This window comes from Cydia pomonella, chromosome 7, assembly GCF_033807575.1.
Source record: "Cydia pomonella isolate Wapato2018A chromosome 7, ilCydPomo1, whole genome shotgun sequence".
In the NCBI taxonomy this organism is placed as follows: Eukaryota; Metazoa; Arthropoda; class Insecta; order Lepidoptera; family Tortricidae; genus Cydia; species Cydia pomonella.
In genome coordinates this window covers 25,368,030-25,387,486 of record NC_084709.1, presented here as the reverse complement: position 1 = coordinate 25,387,486, position 19,457 = coordinate 25,368,030, and the positions used below count along the sequence as shown (strand labels likewise).

The following is a 19,457-nucleotide window of genomic DNA, read 5'->3' as shown; positions in this document are numbered from 1 at the left end:
TGCTGACATTGTTGAACTTTCGTGCTCCATCCCGTTTCCCCCGTAATGGCCGTAATGCTATCACCACTCTTTACGCCCCGCCTAGAAGATCAGTTTCAGGCACTAACTCTCCAATATGCAGGTTATGTAAAATTGCTAATGGCTGCCGTGACAAGGCGGATATGCACTATGACCCACTAAATAAATTTATAAAACCTGTCCGAAAATATTTTTTTAAACATAAGTAATTAGAATTTAAGTTAAAATTTTGGTACTTCTATAGTTGTTTACTTATATTTGTTTCGCATGCCGTGTTTACCTGTAAGTAATTGTGACACCACTCCTTACATGTATTAGCTTGTACGTTTTGAATGTATCGATGTCAACAATTGTTGGTGAACCTTAAATAAATAAAATAAAATAAATAAAATAAAACAGTACGTCTAACGGAAAATTTGTATCTGAGGATTCGAAAGGTACCATAACAAAAATTCGTAGTCATTCGTAGTTTGTATGAAATGGTCGATATCTTGAATTTCTTTGTTTTTGGTATAATCATGTTAAAATCCGAAAATATCTTTTCTTTTCACCAGTGAACCTTGCTGGTAATGCCATTGTAATTGATGGTGGGTTCCTTCTACATGGAGTGATTTGGTTAGGTTAGATCTAAATGTAAATCTAAACAAAAATGTATCTCCCAAGGCTCCTAAAATTCTTGCACACTTCCTGGTATTGTATGGTAACTAGAAATGTTAAATATTTTCTACCAGTTTTTCGTAGTGTGCCCTGATTAGACACTGATCCGTAGCAAGGCTATATTCACTTCAGGTATAATTAGGTATGTGCATTTTGATAGCTAACCAAATAATAGTGAATAATTTATTACATACATATGTAAATTACGCTTAAATAAACACAACCTTGACCCCGTAAACTATTTTTGTTCTAGGTTGTTTTTGCGTAGTTTCTGAAAAAATGAGGAAAAGAATAGCTTATGTGGGGGCACGGTAGTGCCCCCGCTAAGGCGAGCCAAGCGAAGCGCAAGGGCACTACCTACCTTTTCTCGAAGCCCTTCCTCGTCTTTTTTAAACAACTCTTTACTTGTGTAAGGATACTGTTTAGTTTATATAGATATTTTGTCATTATAATACATTTTTCTTGATTAAATAAGCTAACTATACTATTAAAATATATTTGTAACGATCGATCACGTGAAGAGTCACGTGATTTCATTTCATGTCATTTCTTTATTTGCATTCAATACACTACACAGTATAACAGTATAGTACATGAAACCCCTAGGGGTGTGGCAAAAGATAAAAATTAATATTTACAGAACAGTCACTGATGACACTGATTATAGCAGTCAAAAAAGTCAGAGCAAAATATAATACATATTATTGGTCAGCATTAAAAACATGTTCGCTTGTATAGAAACTAGGAATTAAAAAATTACAGTATAAAATAAATATAGATAGGTATGGTTTTGAAATATATATGTCATCAATATTATAATAACAGCCTTCCAGTAGAAACGTTTTGAGGGACTTCTTAAAAACATGGTACTCTCGTATTTCCTTTAATGCGTTTGGTAGCCTATTGTACAAATTTACTGCTTGGTAGCGTACAGAGTGTTTAGCCACTTGCAATTTCGGGATAAATTATTGCAAATATTTTTCTTACGAGTTTCTAAACGACCTTGTCTATCTTCCTCTGTTTCATGCAGATTTTTAACAAATGATGTAAAAACAAACTAGGTATTGTAAGAATTCGTAGCTTAACAAAAAGTTCTCTACAAAAAACCCATTGAGGGGTACGTGTCATTGTCCTAATTGCTCTTTTTAGGGTTCCGTAGCCAAATAGCAAAAAACGGAACCCTTATTATTATTTTTATTATTATTTATTACAGGTAAAACACAATTACAGAATATTTGATCAAAAAGTATCGTTAAACCACAATGGTTATAGATTCGTCATGTCCGTCTGTCTGTCCGATTATGTCACCGCCACTTTTTTCCGAAACTATAAGGGCTATACTGTTCAAACTTGGTAAGTAGATGTATTCTATAAACCGCATTAGGATTGACGTCGGCCTTCACCCGCCTCGCTTCTTTGAGTATGAGAATGCCGTAGTAGGTGCCCGACACTGGCCTGCGCGCAGCGCGCTTCATATGGCTTATCAGTCCGAGGGTCAAGGGCTCTTCAAACATACTGAAGCGCGCGCACCATGTCAAATATACGTCAGGCTTTACCCGAATTTTTCGTGTAAGGGCGTCGAAGGCGTGCACTGTTTATTACAGCTGGCCCGACTCTTTTTGTATGAGTGTACCGAAGGAGCCTGGTACCACAAAACCCGCAGCCCTGCCTCACGATTAGTCACGATATCAGTACGAGGGCGCCCCAGGAAAGGACTGGAACGCTCGCAGCGGGCTTCGTTCATCTTTGTAACATATTGGCGCTGCACAGTAGGCCGAGAAGTAGCTGTATGCCAGCGGTCCGTGGTTGGAAGACCTAGGAGTTACCTATCATAATTAAACATGCTACATACGTATAACTTGCATAGCTGTAAACAAAAATCGTAATAGAATGGTATAGGAATTCGACTACGGCGATTGCTGATTCAAAATCTACTTTCCCTGTAAAAGTCTTCTTTTATCGGGTCAATCAGGTGCATGCAAGCAATCCCAAAACAATCGCCAACAATATGTAGGTACTTTATTCGTTACTTAAGCCCTTTCTTGAATGATGTACAACACTGTATCGTTCTTTATTAGAGTCCGTCTAAAATAACTTTGCATCGCCTTTAATAGCACAAAGTGTTATTAAACTAGGAGTTATCTTGGTCCGACTTTAGTTTCTTATTCATTACAGGATAGCATGGAACGGGTATCAGACATTCGGAAGAGAGAACTGCTTACCCGTATTAAAAAGCACTTAAAAGGCCAAATTAAAGGGTTTTAGGTAGCAACGGCTTTGGTAAGCAAAGCCTTACGAAATATCCCCTTCTAAAGCTCTTGAGGGGGATACCGAACCGGTCCCTGTTCAAAAGTTAGAGGGGAGCGGACATTTTTTTTTCTTTTGGAGTAATTATTTCCGAAAATATAAATTATATCATAAATGCTTGTTGAACACCCCTATTCGTTTTGAAAGACTTATCCAACGACACCCCACGCTATATAGTTGGAGCGAATAAAAATCATCTAGGGGAGGTACCGTAAAAAAGATCTAGTTTTTATGTTACCACATTGTTGGAATGATCTGGGGGCACGGCAGTGCCCCCACCAAGTCGAGCAAAAAAGCACGGCCGTACCATCCTTTTCTCGAAGCAATTCAGACCATTTTCGACCCCCTGTAACTTCGTTGTGGATAAAACTAGAAGACTAAAATTTTCAGTAACCATGCAGGCATTGTAAAGACACGGTATATTTCAAATTTCATTCAATTTGAACCAGTATTTTAAGAATTATAACGGGTCAAATTTCTTAATTTTGTCACTCATTGACTCACCGATCATCAAAATTCTAAGGCACTTCTAGCAGACCTAGAAGCTTCAAATTTGGAATATAAGTAGTGTTTGGTGTATGAATCAAGGAAAAACTAAAAAGTCTAGAAAAGACCGCAAAGAAAATTAAGCCCATACAGCCAAGTCTTCAGTTAAATTTTTCAATATTGGCTTTATTCGTAACGATGTTTTATTTATGTTTTACGGCAGTTATTATTATTGCGTGCGAAGCCGCGGGGTTAAGCTAGTCCCATATAAATATAGGCGCATGGTAGTGCCCCTGCCAAATCGAGCAAAAAATGGGTATTCTCGTCATGAAAACACGTGTAAATTAAATTATTTAATGCGAAAAACGTACCTACGTGCGTATTCGTACTTATTACGAGTGCGTAAGGTTGTAAATTAATTATTATACCACGCGCTGCGATGCTAGCGAGTGAGCGCGGGCCGTTACTACGCGCTGCGCGGTGCTAGCGCGAGGGCGCGGGGCGGGGACAGTGGCGGGGCGCGCGGAAAGGTGAATGTCGCCGAGCGAGCAGCAGCCGCGCTCATACGCGCGAGCGACCCAATGCTGTTCGGATGTGCCCAGAATTCTTACCTATAAGTTTGCGATTTTCATTGATAATTTCGATTGCTATATTAGTTTGACGACTAAAGGCTACTGATATTATTTGCTTACAATTTGGACGTTGTTCGGATAAATAATTTAAATTAAATATTGATACTTTAAGTACCTAAGTATTTATAAGGAAAAAAGTAGAACTGTCTACAAAATACAAAAAGAAATGAGATCCCATCAAAAACAATACTTGTCAAAAAAACCAAGTCTCGCAACTCGGTTGTTCTGCGGTAAAAAGTTGTGAGATCCATGTAATACCAAGTCGGTTATTAATTTATTCAGTCTCTACTTAAGCGACTTTCTGTCTTAATACGTCCAGTCTCTAAGACCACGATCGTGGTCCATAACAATTGAAAATCAATTGTGTCTGGAATCTCCGTACTCGAAGCATTAAGAGCCCTTAATCCTTGGAGCGTTCTCCGATTTCACGAAATAACGCTCGATAGATGGCGTTGGCGCTCGGTACGCGAGCGCCGGCAACGCGACGCGCGTTTCAATGCAGACTAGAATAATCTTGATAGTTTTCAATATAATTTCAAGCAACATTAATTTTAGTGTTATATGATATCATAATATGGGCACTCTTTATTTTATTTTATATGCACAGTAGTTTTTTTTATGTACACTACTACTAAGTGTACAGACTACAGAGTGTACTATAACCCTTGCTCTTTATTCTGTCTCTTTCACACCAATGGAAAATGAAGAAGTTAGTAGGGGAAACTGGGGAGGGTTGATCACCCCTTTTAATTTTAGACTAAATTTTTTAAACTATTAGCAGTATTGAAAAGCTTTATAGACCATACGATTCAGAATTTATCTATTTATGAATACTTTGAATTAGAACAGAATTGTGCAATAATTTAGACCATTATTTAAAGAAATGCCATAATGTAGACTTTTACCATGTGTCCCCTGTATAAGGGAGACATGTTTACCCCTGGTTGGGAGCCTTGATCCTGGGGGATCAAGTCTCCCAGGTTCTGGGGACACATGGTAAACAGATTTTTACCGTCTCACCATACCAGATTCTCACAGATTATATAGCCCGAATCGGAACTAGCAATGCATCTAGAATTAGGTAAACACACAACGAACATATATATACTGTATCTTCCATACTTAGCAGTTATATTTCCGCCAATAAGATGTCTTGATGCGAAAGGGATCAAGTCTCCCATGCTTGGGGACACATGGTAAATATATAGATTTTAAGTGACAATGCCATACTTTGAGGGTTGATTTCACGTTAATTTATTGAGTTGATCAACAGGAATTTAATCTATTAAGAAATCAAACACATAATGATCCGTATCTTTCAATTTTTAAGAAGAAACTAGTTATATTTTCGAAAAAAGAACACCAAACTGGTAATCAATTTTACAGTACATATGGTGCTACTTTTCCCCCATAGTGCGTAAATTAGCACATTATGTAGCTATGTCGAAAATTTGAAGGGTTATATGTACTGTAAAACGTTGTAGGATACATGTGCGAATAGGTAATTCGTAACTCGTGTAAAATATCCTATTTTTCGCACTTGTATCGTAAATAACTATTGCGCCATCAAAAAATCAAAAAGAAGTAGCAAACATAAAATTTCTTCTAACAAGTACACTTGTCTGTAGAATAATAATTAAAAAAAGTTTAATTGTTTATAAACAAACTTCCAAACAATCATAATGATTACTGTAAATTGATCTTATTTATCATTACCACATTTGGAGACTCAAGTAACAAGCTAACTATAATCTCAGAAGTTTTAACAATCTAGAAATACCTAATTTGCGAAATTAAACATCTAAGTAATGATCAACAACAATAGCTAATACTTAGCTATATTATATTAATCAGTCTTCATCAAAAATAAGTTACTATTTGGCTTTAAACACTTTAATGGTAATACCAGCTAATACTTCTGATACAGCATTTTTTAATCTTTCCTTATCTATCAGTATTCTTTGTTTTTAACCTTCTCTGGTCGTATATTTTCGACGCATGATTTCCTAAAACAATAAAAAATTACAGCATAATGAAACGTTTTGTTCATTACTAAGTAGACTTGATTCCTTTAGGGGTGACATGATCCCGGGATCATGTCTCCCCCAAAGAAAAAGTCGAAGTCTCCCCATACATACTCAGGTTATAAAACATGGCGTGATCGAAACTTACGTTCGCGTATTTCAATGAAATCAAAGTTAATTAACACTTCAATAAACAACAAATAGAATAATCATACTCACTAAGAGCTTTTCTATTACATTTTACTTAATAAATCCAGTTAAAATTTACCGAAAATTAAATACAGCACGCAGCAAATTTTTCATAGTCCGCCACTTGCAAACCACTGACTTGTTCCAAACGGCGCCATGACAGAACGTGAAGTTAGGAACGAATTAATGAGTGTTGCTAGCGTAAAAAACTGTATGACGTCTGGTTAAACTTGAAATGAAGATTACCAAGTGTCCCCTAGGGATCGACCCTCCCCACCTTCCCCTAAATGACTGCAGGTATAAATAAAGTATATTAGTGCGATAGAGAGACAGATAGTGTTTCGTTGTCGTATCGTAAACGATTGGCATGTTGGCCACACACTTGCTTGGTGCCTAGCCAAAATACCAATCGTTTGCGTATATTAGTGCGATAGAGAGACAGTAATGTTTCGTTGTCGTATCGTAAACGATTGGCATGTTGGCTACGCACCCAGGATACCTAGCCAAGAAGCCAATCGATTGCGCATATTAGTGCGATAGAGAGACAGATAGTGTTTCCTTGTCGTATCGTAAACGTTTGGCATGTTGGCTACGCACCCATGCTGCCCAGCAAAGATGCCAATCGTTTGTGCATATTAGTACGAGAGAGAGACAGATAGTGTTTCGTTGTCGTATCGATTGGCATGGTGGCTACGCACTCATGCTGCCTAGTCAAGATGCCAATCGTTTGCGCACATTAGTGCTATAGAGTTTCAGTGTTATTTGAAATCACGTTAGGGTTTGTATTATTATTTATGACCCGAATGAAGTCCATCCAGGTTCTTATGATGGAGTCAGGAGTTGGTCACCAGAACTCCTAATCTACTCATTATAATTCCATCGTGCTTGGGCTCAAAAGATTTGCCCTGACGAACACCATCGATCTAGATGAGGTCCAGGGTCTCATGACGGAGTCAGGAGTTGGTCACCAGAACTCCCCAGAACTCCTAATCTACTCATCATAACTCCATCGAGTTTGGGCTCAATAGATTTACCCTGATGAGCACCATCAATCTAGATGAAGTCCAGGGTCTCATGATGGAGTCAGGAGTAGGTCACTAGAACTCCTAATCTACTCATTATAATTCCATCGTGTTTGGGCTCAAAAGATTTGCCCTGACGAGTACCATCGATCTAGATGAAGTCCAGGGTCTCATGATGGAGTCAGGAGTTGGTCACCATAATTCCTAATCTACTCATCATAACTCCATCGTGTTTGGGCTCAATAGATTTGCCCTCACGAGCACCATCAATCTAGATGATGTTCAGGGTCTCATGATGGAGTCAGGAGTTGGTCACTAGAACTCCTAATCTACTCATTATAATTCCATCGTGTTTGGGCTCAAAAGATTTGCCCTGACGAGTACCATCGATCTAGATGTAGTCCAGGGTCTTATGATGGAGTCAGGAGTTGGTCACCAGAACTCGTAATCTATTTATCATAACTCCATCGTGTTTGGGCTCAATAGATTTACCCCGACAAGCACCATCAAATTACCATTATGATGAATAGATTAGGAGTTCTGGTGACCAACTCCTGAGTCCATCATGAGACCCTCGACTTAATCTAGATCGATGGTACTCGTCAGGGCAAATCTTTTGAGCCCAAACACGATGGATTTATGATGAATAGACTAGGAGTTCTGGTGACCAACTCCTGAGTCCATCATGAGACCCTGGACCTGATCTAGATTGATGGTGCTCGTCAGGGCAACTCTATTGAGCCCAAACACGATGGAGTTATGATGAGTAGATTAGGAGTTCTGGTGACCAACTCCTGACTCCATCATGAGACCCTGGACCTCATCTAGGTCGATGGTGCTCGTCATGGCAAATCTCATGAGCCCAAACACGTTGGAATTATAATGAGTAGATTAGGAGTTCTAGTGACCAACTCCTGACTCCATCATGAGACCCTGGACTTTATCTAGATTGATGATGCTCGTCAGGGCAAATCTATTGAGCCCAAACACGATGGAGTTATGATGAGTAGATTAGGAGTTCTGGTGACCAACTCCTGGCTCCATCATGAGACCCTGGACCTGATCTAGATTGATGGTGCTCGTCAGGGCAACTCTATTGAGCCCAAACACGATGGAGTTATGATGAGTAGATTAGGAGTTCTGGTGACCAACTCCTGACTCCATCATGAGACCCTGGACCTCATCTAGGTCGATGGTGCTCGTCATGGCAAATCTCATGAGCCCAAACACGTTGGAATTATAATGAGTAGATTAGGAGTTCTAGTGACCAACTTCTGACTCCATCATGAGACCCTGGACTTTATCTAGATTGATGGTGCTCGTCAGGGCAAATCTATTGAGCCCAAACACGATGGCGTTATGATAAGTAGATTAAGAGTCCTGGTGACCAACTCCTGACTCCATCATGAGACCCTGGACCTCATCTAGATCGATGGTGTTCGTCAGGGCAAATCTTTTGAGCCCAAACACGATGGGATTATAATGAGTAGATTAGGAGTTCTGGTGACCAACTCCTGACTCCATCATGAGAACTTGGACTTCATCCGGGTCAAAAATAATAATGCAAATGCAAACCCTAACGTAATTTCAAGTAAAAATGCGTTTTTCAGAAAATCGCAGCCAAATAACACTAGACCCTACTCATAGTGTTGTGTTCCTGCCGGTGAGTAAGGTTGCCAGAGCTCAACGAGGGGTGGGAGGGGGTTAGAGTCGGCAACGCGCATGTAACTCCTCTGGAGTTGCAGGCGTATATAGGCTACGGATACTGCTTACCATCAGGCGGGCCGTAAGCTTGTTTGCCACCGACGTAGTATAAAAAAAGGACCACTGAAAATCCATCAATAAGCGAGAGTCTGTTAAGCATAGTGTAAAAATGAACTTTTATTAAGATTTTCTAATCGCAGTATATAGCACTTCTCGGAACTCCGTAGCTGATTACGATCGCAACGAATGCCTGACAATCGAGCACAGGTCCGTCCTTTAAGCGCGCTCCGCGCGGACTGAGAGCGGGGCGTCGCTGCTGCGTGATTTATACGTGTTTTAAAAAAATATAAATTTACGGCAATGTAGGTCCCATAGTTATGATTTTTTTTTTTATAGGTTAACATAAAGTTACAGTTTGCTATAATATTATTTTTAAAGCAAAATATGCGTACAATTTGCGGGAAAAAAATATAATAAAACCCTGTTTTCGCCAAAAAAATGAAGAAAACTCGGAAGGTATTTTATCAGTTTTTTCAAATGAATCTTCGATTGTTAATCATTCCAGCCCCTCGTACGAGATATGTTGAATCAAATTGTAGTCATTCATGTACCAAATGATTCTTGTTTACAGCAAAATTGAGAACCGAAACGCCACATCTCACTGCAAAATTTGGAAAAGACTCCCAAAAAAACTCATTAAAAAAGAGGTTTAAAAGAGAAAATGAAAATTTGAACTGTTGGAGCCGCTAGTTTAGGAAACGATTATTTAAGTACGTTACCAGTTTTTGAATAAATACTAATAGTTACGTCGTAATCTTGAATGAAAAAGGAAGCATTTTACAAAATACGCTCGTATGTAGGAATAAGGACTCTTAAGTTGTTACGTAATAATTAACAGCATCTTATAGTGACGCATATCAATATTAAAATTCTTTAATGTTTTATATAAATATATTGAGACTTGGCCATCGCACTAAATAATTGAATTTACATGTGTTTTCAGGCGATTGAATTTACACGTGTTTTCAGGCACAGGACCGGACAATCGACCGGCCGGATCGACCTTGTAGTGGCGATTTAAAAGCAAGTCTAGTCCGCACTGGTAGCCAATTGGTTCTACCTAGGTTTCGCAACGAGTGCGCGACGTGCGGACTCAAATTGTCATACAATCAGTGATTTGATTTTGTGGAGACTAGACTACTGGAGTTCGAGCGGAATCTGTAATAAGGTAGGTGTTGTATAACATACATACTTAGGTCTCGTATATCATATAAAAAGGTTTTGTAATATACTGAAAGTTCGTATTTAGTAGATACGCAGCATTTTGTTTTATAGTTAATCGGTTTTCTTAATTCTTTCTGATATGCGTACACATTTTCTTAACGATGGGATCAACGTAAAAAGTACACGGCCCTTTTTTCCACAGGCATTTTTTGTATAAAACTTTGGGTCATCAGCGGTTTTCTATGGCGGTCGTGGGGTATTTAATTAGAGTGAAGTTTCCTGACGTATACGATGTTGATTTTTTTTACTTGACTCAATTGGTTAGGTAATACTTAAGGTTGTCTGAATCTGCTGATATGCGACTTTTTTGGAACTTTTTATCATTGAGCACATAACTGCGATTTTTGTTTAGCGAGTTAATAAAAGACGCGCGGTCTTCTCGATAAGCATCCGTAAGGTTCAAACGAAAGCGACTACATTTATAAAATCTACAAATAGTCGCATGAGAAGTAAATAATAGTCGAAGCCTGATATTACTTTGTTGTCGACTGAGGGCGGTTTCAGACTAGCGTTTTATTAGACTATAGTAGGGTTGCCATAAGTGTGGGGACTCTGACCGGGACATTTAAAGAAAATCGCGAAATGTGTTGACACTGTTGACGTTAATTCGTGAAACGTGAATGGCCAATGTCTCAGCTTACGTCGTTCTATCCATGCAAGATTAGCCTAGCTAGTGAGTCGCGTTTATTGTAGGTATATTACTGTTTACTGAGTCCAGCCCTCTATTAAACAACTATGATTTTTAAACCGGGACAATTTGCTTATCGAGCGGGACGCCGGGACACCATGCTTCAAACCGGGACATGTCCCGGCGTACCGGGACGTATGGCAACCCTAGACTATAGGAAAATTAACCACCAGTCGTCTCCTTCACGATTTTCGTAGACATCTCTTCTAAATACCTAAAACTGGTACGGATGTGTTCCTCGTTATCTTCAGAATACGAATTGACCGGTTTTAGTTTATGCAGGGGGAGGGAGGTCGAAATAAAGGGGGGGACAGATGGCGGCCGACCATCGTTGATATTTGTTCACATCTTGAATGCTATGGGACCGATAGGTTCGTGCGAGGTGTCGTTTGAAAGATAATTAAACGTAATAATTGTGGTCATAACTGTAGGCGTTTACAAAATATTTGAAAATATATGATTTTTTACCATGCATGGATGTCATAAGTACTGATAAAACATGCTTCTAACTCAATAAATTATAACTATACCGCAAACTTCATATAAACACTAAATATATTACTGTAGTAGTGAACGCCTCGACCTATGACGAGCTTGAACATAAATTAAATTTGACGGCTGCATCAGTGTCAACGTGTTTTATGGCTAACGGACTTATCTAGACACGCGGCAGCGTGACAAGCCAAGGTCAAGCAAAGGAACTGGCTAGCCAGCGCCGAGTGGAATATTACACGAACCACTTGGTGCCACTTTTGACCCTTCTATAACTCAAAACTTCTTTAACGTAAACACATATAACTACGTGTGTTTAATTATATCCATAAGAACATCTAGAAGCCCAAATTTCATGAAGCTAGCTCAAACGGTTATAAAGATATGAAGGTCAAAAAGTTTAGCACTGACTGACTGACTGACATATAGTACCTAAATTTAACCTGCTTCCAGATGACCTAGAAGGATGAAATTTGGAATCCAGCTCGTTAATTGTGTGTAAGCGTAGGAAAATATCTAAAAATAAAAAAGGAAAAAAATAGGGGGAGTCCCCATACAATTTTTTTTTAAATTGTAGCGTTGGAACCGTTACAAGCAGATATTTAAAACTATCCCAATATATGTATTATTATAACAGAAATATAAAAATAAAGTTAAGTCAAAAAATAAGTTGTGTTCCCATACAAAAAACTTGTAACACGCGCTAAACAACCGGCCAACGGTGTGTCGTCGGCGGCGCGCGGCGCGCGGCGCGCGGCGCGCGGCACCACATAATTAAATTATACACAGAACAGAAGTAAATCTACATAAACGCGCTCCCGAGCAACACATAAACATAGGCATCGCTTACGAATACCGAATACCGATTGAGTTATTTATTGTTTTATTAGTAATAAATTAAATAAATTATTACATTTATGTTCATCCTGCTTCTTTCTCAACGATGAATTAAATGATTGTCATACTATAACCACAAACGTTCTTCGTGCTTAAACCAGCAACAGTATAAAAGTGAAGTACATACCAGGCTGACGCAACTAGGAACAAAATAAGTTTTGTATGGAACTTGTTTCGCAAATCTTTGCCAACGAAGAAAAATAAAACGTCAGTGCTATTTATTCTGTCAAGTTTACATCAAGTCAACTGTCAGCCTAATTGTTTTGTTTGTTATGAAGGCTTCAATGTTTTGTTCGGGTATTTCGTGCAATTTCTTTATTATTTAGTGAAAATAGTGAACCGTGATCAGAGTAAAGAGCGAATTTGTTATAATGCCACCGAGAAAATGGTTTACTAAGTGTGAAATATGTGGCAAGCGAGCCACTCGAGAAAATCACGAAAAAAGGGATTTTATGGCATAATTTCCCTTGGATAAAGACCGGTACGTATTGCTTTAGATACTTTTGACCTTATTTTGGTGCAGCAGACTTTAAACACATCGAAAATTTGATATTTTATATTATTTTTAGTTGTGAACTAGGGACGTACTAAAACTATCGATAATTGTATGTTTATACACAAATAAATGCCCGTACCAGGATTTGAACCTGGGACCATCGGCTTCATAGGCAGGGTTACTGCCCAGTAGGCCAGACCGGTTCTCATGATTAGAACAGACATATAAATATATAAAAAGTTAGAGCATTGATAAAGGGTTGTTGATCATTGGATGCCGAAAAACATGATTTATAGATGCATATTAGCGCTAAATAATCAGTTGATCATCTCATTAGCAAATACTTGGAATATAAACTGTAGATAAAGTCATGTTTGTCCAAGGCTGTATGTTTTCAGATGCAGGCAGTGGGTCAAATTTGTTGGGAACGAAGACCTGACGATACATCTTCCCATAGAAAAGTAACATTTATTGAAACATGTATGTGCAGAACATTTTGAAAATAAAGCTTTAAATAATAAAAAAAAACACGACTTAAAACTGTATTAAAATAATTCGGGTCCACATTAAGCCCGACCAGATTAGTCCACTCAAAGAACTATCCATTATATAACATACAACTTAAATGTGGACTCGATGCTAACCTGATTTCGAGTACAAAATTTGTAGACTTGTTTGAGTACAGAATTTGGAGCCTATGTTTCAACCCACCCCATTTTATCGATATCGATAAGAATCGCAAGCGTGTAGCGTACTACACTATTTAAATCGGTTATGTTGGTATTATGGTTCCTTGACAGTTCTTTGTCGTAGATTTTGGTAATGATTTGCGAAACAAACCGAGTCCACTCGCTAGTATGGAAGTCCCGTCTCTTAAAACGTAGTGATTATATGCTCTTTGGTACATACATGAGATTCAATGCATAAATAAATACTTTATACAACCCGTTCGCTATAAGTTTGCCGCTGTCAACGGTCACGCGTTTAGCGTTGTCTCACTCACTCAGTTCTAGTTCCTGTGAGAAAACGCTATACTGACGTCATTTGATAGCAGCAAACTTATGTTGTAGCGACGCCCCAGCCAATCAGCGTCACGCTCTGACGAATGGTACAAAATTATAAACGGTAGTGATATGCAGGCTGACGCAACTAGGAACAAAATAAGTTTTGTATGGAACTTGTTTCGCAAATCTTTGCCAACGAAGAAAAATAAAACGTCAGTGCTATTTATTCTGTCAAGTTTACATCAAGTCAACTGTCAGCCTAATTGTTTTGTTTGTTATGAAGGCTTCAATGTTTTGTTCGGGTATTTCGTGCAATTTCTTTATTATTTAGTGAAAATATCGAAAATAGTGAACCGTGATCAGAGTAAAGAGCGAATTTGTTATAATGCCACCGAGAAAATGGTTTACTAAGTGTGAAATATGTGGCAAGCGAGCCACTCGAGAAAATCACGAAAAAAGGGATTTTATGGCATAATTTCCCTTGGATAAAGACCGGTACGTATTGCTTTAGATACTTTTGACCTTATTTTGGTGCAGCAGACTTTAAACACATCGAAAATTTGATATTTTATATTATTTTTAGTTGTGAACTAGGGACGTACTAAAACTATCGATAATTGTATGTTTATACACAAATAAATGCCCGTACCAGGATTTGAACCTGGGACCATCGGCTTCATAGGCAGGGTTACTGCCCAGTAGGCCAGACCGGTTCTCATGATTAGAACAGACATATAAATATATAAAAAGTTAGAGCATTGATAAAGGGTTGTTGATCATTGGATGCCGAAAAACATGATTTATAGATGCATATTAGCGCTAAATAATCAGTTGATCATCTCATTAGCAAATACTTGGAATATAAACTGTAGATAAAGTCATGTTTGTCCAAGGCTGTATGTTTTCAGATGCAGGCAGTGGGTCAAATTTGTTGGGAACGAAGACCTGACGATACATCTTCCCATAGAAAAGTAACATTTATTGAAACATGTATGTGCAGAACATTTTGAAAATAAAGCTTTAAATAATAAAAAAAAACACGACTTAAAACTGTATTAAAATAATTCGGGTCCACATTAAGCCCGACCAGATTAGTCCACTCAAAGAACTATCCATTATATAACATACAACTTAAATGTGGACTCGATGCTAACCTGATTTCGAGTACAAAATTTGTAGACTTGTTTGAGTACAGAATTTGGAGCCTATGTTTCAACCCACCCCATTTTATCGATATCGATAAGAATCGCAAGCGTGTAGCGTACTACACTATTTAAATCGGTTATGTTGGTATTATGGTTCCTTGACAGTTCTTTGTCGTAGATTTTGGTAATGATTTGCGAAACAAACCGAGTCCACTCGCTAGTATGGAAGTCCCGTCTCTTAAAACGTAGTGATTATATGCTCTTTGGTACATACATGAGATTCAATGCATAAATAAATACTTTATACAACCCGTTCGCTATAAGTTTGCCGCTGTCAACGGTCACGCGTTTAGCGTTGTCTCACTCACTCAGTTCTAGTTCCTGTGAGAAAACGCTATACTGACGTCATTTGATAGCAGCAAACTTATGTTGTAGCGACGCCCCAGCCAATCAGCGTCACGCTCTGACGAATGGTACAAAATTATAAACGGTAGTGATATGCAGGCTGACGCAACTAGGAACAAAATAAGTTTTGTATGGAACTTGTTTCGCAAATCTTTGCCAACGAAGAAAAATAAAACGTCAGTGCTATTTATTCTGTCAAGTTTACATCAAGTCAACTGTCAGCCTAATTGTTTTGTTTGTTATGAAGGCTTCAATGTTTTGTTCGGGTATTTCGTGCAATTTCTTTATTATTTAGTGAAAATATCGAAAATAGTGAACCGTGATCAGAGTAAAGAGCGAATTTGTTATAATGCCACCGAGAAAATGGTTTACTAAGTGTGAAATATGTGGCAAGCGAGCCACTCGAGAAAATCACGAAAAAAGGGATTTTATGGCATAATTTCCCTTGGATAAAGACCGGTACGTATTGCTTTAGATACTTTTGACCTTATTTTGGTGCAGCAGACTTTAAACACATCGAAAATTTGATATTTTATATTATTTTTAGTTGTGAACTAGGGACGTACTAAAACTATCGATAATTGTATGTTTATACACAAATAAATGCCCGTACCAGGATTTGAACCTGGGACCATCGGCTTCATAGGCAGGGTTACTGCCCAGTAGGCCAGACCGGTTCTCATGATTAGAACAGACATATAAATATATAAAAAGTTAGAGCATTGATAAAGGGTTGTTGATCATTGGATGCCGAAAAACATGATTTATAGATGCATATTAGCGCTAAATAATCAGTTGATCATCTCATTAGCAAATACTTGGAATATAAACTGTAGATAAAGTCATGTTTGTCCAAGGCTGTATGTTTTCAGATGCAGGCAGTGGGTCAAATTTGTTGGGAACGAAGACCTGACGATACATCTTCCCATAGAAAAGTAACATTTATTGAAACATGTATGTGCAGAACATTTTGAAAATAAAGCTTTAAATAATAAAAAAAAACACGACTTAAAACTGTATTAAAATAATTCGGGTCCACATTAAGCCCGACCAGATTAGTCCACTCAAAGAACTATCCATTATATAACATACAACTTAAATGTGGACTCGATGCTAACCTGATTTCGAGTACAAAATTTGTAGACTTGTTTGAGTACAGAATTTGGAGCCTATGTTTCAACCCACCCCATTTTATCGATATCGATAAGAATCGCAAGCGTGTAGCGTACTACACTATTTAAATCGGTTATGTTGGTATTATGGTTCCTTGACAGTTCTTTGTCGTAGATTTTGGTAATGATTTGCGAAACAAACCGAGTCCACTCGCTAGTATGGAAGTCCCGTCTCTTAAAACGTAGTGATTATATGCTCTTTGGTGATATGGTTAAAATTTAGCGGGTCGGTTGGTTTATACCTGCATGGTAGTGATTTTATAGTCCACGGCTCACTAAAATAACAAAGATCAGTGCCCAAGGTTCGTTTCTCTGATTTCTTTTGAAAATAAGAAATAATATTTTAAGGTATAAATTTGTTAGTTCGAACTCTTTACCTTAAAAGAAATTCAGTAAGTCAGTCCATGACGCCCTGTGAGGACACACAACAATATACTAATATCATAATAAATTATCAACAAAAAAGCCAGTAACTGAATATCGAGTAATAATATTTCTAATTTAGTTTTGAAGGTCGCATTTTCAGGTTCCAGCTTAATTGAGTCTGGAATCTTATTATTAATTAGGATACATTTGCAATGTGGACTATTTCTACACATTTCTAGTTTGGTTTGACGTAGGTGCAATTTGTTCCTGTACTGTGCTCTAATTGTTTCCTTATCCTGTTTTAATAAATGAGAGTTTTCGCGAACAAAAAGAGCATCTTGCAATATATAGATGCAGGGCAGTGTTAATAGTTTGTAGCGGACAAAGTACGGACGGCAGCTGTCTGGTATACGCACATTCGTTAAAATACGAATACACTTCTTCTGCATTATAAAAAGTTGCTCGGCCTCGACACTATCACCCCAAAGGACTACAGCGTACCGAAGCCATGCGCACGCATATGCGTAGTATGCGGATAATTCACACTCGAAGTTTGTGTTCGTTTTTAGTATGCTTAGGGCATATATAAACTTCGACATTTTCGTTTTAATGTTTTGTATGTGGGCCTTCCAATTCATGCCGGAATCTATGGTTATACCTAACAAATTGAATTCCGCGACTTCTTCTATATTACATGTTGTAATGTCTAAACTTAGTTCTAATGTTTTTTTGTTGTATGGGTTTAAATTGTATGATTTTGGTCTTTTTCAAGTTAATTTCTAAGTTATGTTCACCGAGCCATTTCTGTGCGGAACTAAAAATATTATGAAGTTGTGAGTTACATTCGGAGCTGTTATTGCAACTAAACAATAGAGAGACGTCGTCAGAAAACATTACGTAACGCAGGTTGTGTCAGTGTTAAGAATTTTGAGCAGGTCATTAATATATGCCAGAAATAGTAGGCTTCCCTGAGGTATTGAACAACTAGTATGACGCAATTTTGACGTCACGATCTTTAATTCCTGGCAGTCCTTATCAAAGATCAAAGTGGTCTACTTGTACGCATTGTGTACGGTTTATGAGGTACGATTTGATCCAGTTATATGCCGTGCCGCGTATTCCCATCCCGTACAATTTACTGAGTATGATTTCGTGTGATACTTTTTCATACGCTTTTGTCATGTCAGGTCATAGGCTAAGTTAGTTTATTTTTCTATTTTAGTTTTAGTGTATTATTTAGTTTTAATAAGATAAACGATTTTCATTTTATTTATTCATTTTCTTTTTAGGGTTCCGTAGCCAAATGGCAAAAAACGGAACCCTTATAGATTCGTCATGTCCGTCTGTCTGTCCGATTCTGTCACAGCCACTTTTTTCCGAAACTATAAAAGCTATACTATTCAAACTTGGTAAGTAGATGTATTCTATGAACCGCATTATGATGTTTACACAAAAATAGAAAAAAACAATAAATTTTGGGGGTTCCCCATACTTAGAACTGAAACTCAAAAAATCTTTTTTCATCAAACCCATACGTGTGGGGTATCTATGGATAGGTCTTTAAAAATGATATTGAGGCTTCATAATGGGCGATTTTAACGCTCATCCGCACGAACGTTTCTATAGTGAGCTGATTAATCATTGCGACGAACAAAAATGGTGCTGTATGGACGTGGATAAGTTGGGGATTACGTCAGATACTTACACTTTTTTTAGTGATGTGCATTTATGTAGGAGATGGTTGGATCACTTTGTACTATCGCAGTCGGCGGTGCCCTCCGTTCGCAATGTTTATGTAAATTACAATTGTGTTACGTGGTCAGACCATTTTCCTATATTTTTGGAATGTGACCTTAATGTTATAGTGACTCTCTAGAATAACAAGACAGGTTCACGTAGATAAAAATGTAATATGGGGGGAGAGAACGACGGAGCAAATTGTTGTTTATCGCGACGAATGTCATTAAAGACTGCGTTTAATTAATTTTCCAATAGAATTAGAGTCCTGTGCCGATAGGTACTGTCAGGAACAGGGACATAAAAAAGTTTTGGACCGGCTATATGAGGAAATCGTTGATGCGCTTAAGAGTGCAGCAACTGTCGGTCGGGGAGACAGGCAACCGAGGGCTAAGAAACGGATTGTAGGTTGGAACAAACATGTTAGTGCCGCTCACCGGGTGGCTAGACAAAGGTATTGTGATTGGATAATGGCTGGAAAGCCTGAAAGTGGTACTCTTTTTAATGAGATGCGTGAAAGTCGCAAGGTCTTTAAATCGCGCTTGAAATGGTGCCAAGATCACGAAGATCAAATAAAGATGGACATTATTACCTCTCATCATTCAAAGAAGGATTTCCGCTCCTTTTGGAAGGCCACAAACAAATTAAAACCTTTGACTAGTCACCCGGCTAGCGTTGAGAGCGTTAGCGACCCAAAAAGCATTGCTAACCTCTTTTAGGACCATTTCGTTA

General features: G+C 38.1%; 1 protein-coding gene and 1 long non-coding RNA gene across 2 annotated transcripts in view; one reads left to right on the top strand and one right to left on the bottom strand.

Annotated features, from left to right (window-relative positions):
• Positions 1 to 5,977: 5,977 nt before the first annotated feature.
• On the bottom strand, positions 5,978 to 6,593 carry LOC133519462 (uncharacterized). Its single transcript, XR_009799632.1, has 2 exons — positions 6,393 to 6,593; positions 5,978 to 6,106 (listed from the first exon to the last, which is right to left on the bottom strand). It is a non-coding gene; the product is annotated as an uncharacterized LOC133519462 (long non-coding RNA).
• A 3,523-nt stretch (positions 6,594 to 10,116) lies between these two features.
• The window catches only part of LOC133520225 (fatty acid synthase-like), a 56,205-nt gene continuing 46,864 nt past the window's right edge, over positions 10,117 to 19,457 (top strand). Inside the window, exon 1 of the mRNA XM_061854607.1 lies at positions 10,117 to 10,267. The gene's annotated coding sequence lies outside the window, so the exon portion shown is untranslated. The remainder of the gene's footprint in view (positions 10,268 to 19,457) is intronic.